This window comes from Sarcophilus harrisii, chromosome 5 (assembly GCF_902635505.1).
Source record: "Sarcophilus harrisii chromosome 5, mSarHar1.11, whole genome shotgun sequence".
In the NCBI taxonomy this organism is placed as follows: Eukaryota; Metazoa; Chordata; class Mammalia; order Dasyuromorphia; family Dasyuridae; genus Sarcophilus; species Sarcophilus harrisii.
In genome coordinates, this window is record NC_045430.1 from 170,645,870 (window position 1) to 170,649,869 (window position 4,000).

The 4,000-nt window shown below is 38.2% G+C and overlaps 1 pseudogene; it reads left to right on the forward strand.

Moving 5' to 3' along the window:
• Positions 1 to 1,073: 1,073 nt before the first annotated feature.
• LOC111721121 lies at positions 1,074 to 1,174 on the forward strand (annotated as a pseudogene).
• Positions 1,175 to 4,000: the final 2,826 nt, after the last annotated feature.

Consider the following 4,000-nt stretch of genomic DNA (forward strand, 5'->3'; position numbering starts at 1 on the left):
AGAAATCATTAAAGATATCGTTTGGGATGTGCCTATAATGTACTGTGATTTCCCTTAGGGTAATTCCTCTTACCTTGTTCATCCACATGTTCCTAACACTTATATGGAAAGAATTTAACAAATGTATATTGAATGAGCAAATGGATGAACTAATGAAGGAAAATAATTCAACTGCCGTTTAAAAAGATATTCAAATTTACTCCGGTGGACCACCTTTGTTCCTAACCACTTTCTCCATCAGTGAAATATAATTTATTACTTTAGCTTTTTCTAAAAGTCATGAGAAGTCAGACATGACTGAAATAACTGAACAACAAAATCCACTGAAATAATGCAAGGAAATGTGCATTTTTAGACAATTTACCGTTTCTAAAGTGCTGTGAGTTCATAAATTCACAGGAAGAGAAAATAAAACATTTCTCCAAATGCCTTGATATTATGGCAATGGACACCTTGGGATATAAATACTGTACACTGATACTCACCATTGCTCTCAGCTGTGATCCAGCTGTTATTATGTCAACCCTTGGTGTGAAACTGATGGAGGATAGCCCAAACTGGGGAGCAAGATGCGGGGAGCTCCATACTGCTCACAGCTTTAGGGTCACAGAGAGAAATTTCCTAATAAGCATTGTATAGGTGATCTTAGTACTTTTCTTGTATGCTCTCCCAACTCCCTCAAACTAAACCCACAGGAAGTTTGCAAATACACTTTAGAGCAAACTTCTCTTTGCAAACAAAGGAGTCAAGTCCAAGTTGGTCCAAATGAAAACTTTAGCAGGGCAGATCGCAGACCAAATTTCTTCAGCATCCTTCCTCCCTGTGCCTTTGTCTTTTATCAGCCATGTTCTCCCAGTCTCCTGGGGTTCTCGTGTTCATTTCTGGATAGTCAGAGTATCCAACCAGCTTTAAGGTAGCTATTGTTCATCCTTCATTTCAAAGAAGTCCAATAGTATCACAGAGTCATATCTTGACTCAATGTGAATTGGATTTAAGTGAGGCAAAGTTATAGTCTCCAGCCCCACTCTCTCTTCCAGAGTTATTGAAGTCCAGTGACAGAACAAAAGTTGGGGGTTTTTTTGGCAACACATATGCTAAAATTGAAATGACATAGAGATTATCATGGTCCCTGTGCAACTGTGACATGCAAATTTCTGAAGCATTCAGGGTAGCATGCCCACACTGGCAAAGCTTTCATATTTTTCTCCTTTCTCCTTGCTTCCAAAGTGGCGGGCCATTTTTCTTATTCCTTCAGTTTTTTACCAGGAAACTGATGAACTATTCTGTGCATAGGTGCTAATTGTTAATAACAAATTAATGGGTTTCCCTTCCCAGGTAACAGAGAAACATCTGCCTTTTGGTGCCCTGAAACAGTAATCAGTGGCAAGACCTCAGCTGTTTGGACAGGCTGGAAAGGAGCAGCTTTATAGGGAGTCTTGACTCATCCTTTACTCCACTTTCTCATGTGGCCTTCCTCTGTAAAATTTGTTCACAATATCTGTGGAAATCATTAAAGATATTAGTTGGAATATGCCTATAATGTATTTTCCCTGAAGGTAATTCCACTTGTTTAGTTCACCCATGTGTTCCTAACAATACTTGGATGTAGAAAGTATTTAACAAATATATATTGAATGAGTAAATGAATTAACTAATGAATGAAAACAATTCAACTGCCATTTTAAAAAATATTCCAGATATTTAAAAATTTACTCCAGTGGACCATCCTTTTTCCTAATTTCTTTCTCCATCAGTGCTATATAGATTACACTATATTACTTTAGCTCTTTATAACAGGGGAGTGAAGAATTTTCACAATAAATAAATAAATAATGAGTATATCTTTTTTATTGATATGAGTGTAGCATCCCTCCATACAGCATACTTAGATATGCCTTTCCTGTTTCTGACCACATAGTAGTTAGGTTGCAAAGACTTTGCATTTAATATGACATGATAAACATTGAGTAGTCCCTTAGTTGCCATCCCTTCTTCATTGGTTAAAAGAAGAGACCTTTCTTCTTCTCTACAGAGAACAGAATTAAAAGGGGAAATGGGCTGGCTCTTTTCTCAACCCAACCTTCTTACTTCTATATAAATAACACTACCTTGCTTAATCTATTAAAGGGGGTTGAATTAGATCAACTCTAAATTCCCTTCTGAACCCATTCTTTCTGCCAACAAACAAAACCTTTTTTAGTGTTTGAGATTAAAGATTTATTTTTAAATGTAAGAGACAGGAAAAGCTTTTAATGAGATTCAAATGTATGTTGAAATCAAACATATACACATACACACACAAACACACACACACACACACACACACACACACGTGATAGTGCTGTCATAGCTTCATAGTTCAAAGAAGTCAATGACTCTGCAATTATTCCACATCTATCCACCAGAGATTCTCATCCTTACATTTCTATGGATTCTCCAAAAAAGAACCAGCTATGCTGGAGAGCTTGCTTCTAGTTCTCTTAATGTCTTCAGGGATGAAACTTTACCAGTCCATCCCAGGCTCTTCCACTCAATAATTAATGAGTTATTGCCTGAACTCCCTAACACTGGGACTGCCCACCAGCTTCAGATGATTCTGCTTTGAAGCTTACTGATCCATGAGCCCCTGCCTGGACTCTCCATTTCATTAGAAGACCCAGACTTCATTCTCCACTGTGACTCAACTGCAGCATGTTCGACCTTAACACTCCCTTCTTTGACCATTGGGGTTTGTAATTTACCTGAAATTATTCCTTAATGATGAGCATTCTCCAATTTTTCCAGTCTGCACCTTGTCAGCACACATTTCCATGTTGCCTCCACTATTAGACTGTGAGCTCTTTGAGAATAGACTGTTTTTTGCCTTTCTTTGTATCTCTAGTACTTAGTACATTGCCTGTCACATAGTTGATGCTTAATAAATGACAAATAATTAAATAATTTCACACATTCCTCCCTAAAACCCTCATTAAGTTTCAACTTCAAGTTGACTCCTGCAAAGTCAAATTGCCCCCAGAATATAGTCAGGTCCTTACCTGGGAACTTTTCTTAGAAATGATACTGCTTCACTACTTCTTGATTTTTAAAGTCCCTGTTTGCATAAAGTCTGTGAAGGAGAAACTGACCATAATGTTTACTTCTGGCGATTGAATGTGTCTATTTATGTTCATACATATAAAATATGTTCCCAGTAAAATGGAAAACTGCATACATACAGTACAGAGAGAAATTACTCAGATCTCCATTCTTTGAGGGGCTGATTAAATGAGCTGAATTGTGATTCTTCTTTCATGGATATCCAGGACATCTCAAAAATGCAATGTTACATCTTTATGCCTGTCCTTCCTTCCATCCTCCCTCTATCTTCAGGCAGCCTAGCAAATAAAACAGGATTTCTCTCTCAGGCTTTAACTTCCATATTATTTTCCTCATTGCTCACATTGCCCTGGAATAAGAGAAGGTCTATGTTCCCACACCCTTCTCATAGTCCCCTTATAAAGCCTCACACTACTGACTCTGAAGGCATTGTCTAAATCCCTCATTGGGACTCATATCCAGAAAATGAAATTACATTTCATGGCAATTATAGGGAAGGACAGAGAGCATACTTCCATGGTCTACAATCCCCCTAGAGAATGACTGAGGCATGGTGGTGGGGGAAGGGGAAACAGAGCTCCATATAAGTGTGTGTGAACAGCATAATTCTCTGTATGTAGAAATAGGAATGAGCCATCCTCAGTCTGCTCTGTGTACTATGAGCACACAAGGGAGAAAGGAAAGGAGACACAATTAATATTCTCATCACTGCTTCTGTGATGCACAGAAGGGACAATTTGATCTTTCTAGGGGCTGAAAAATTGTCTAGTTACTTCAGGGGAAATGGAAGAAAATGATTCCCAAATGCTAGTTTGAATGGTCAGCCTGCTGATGGGGTAGGCAAGGGGGAATGGAAAAATGAGATAAATAGGTCACAAGGATGCCTTATCTCATATTGCTAACA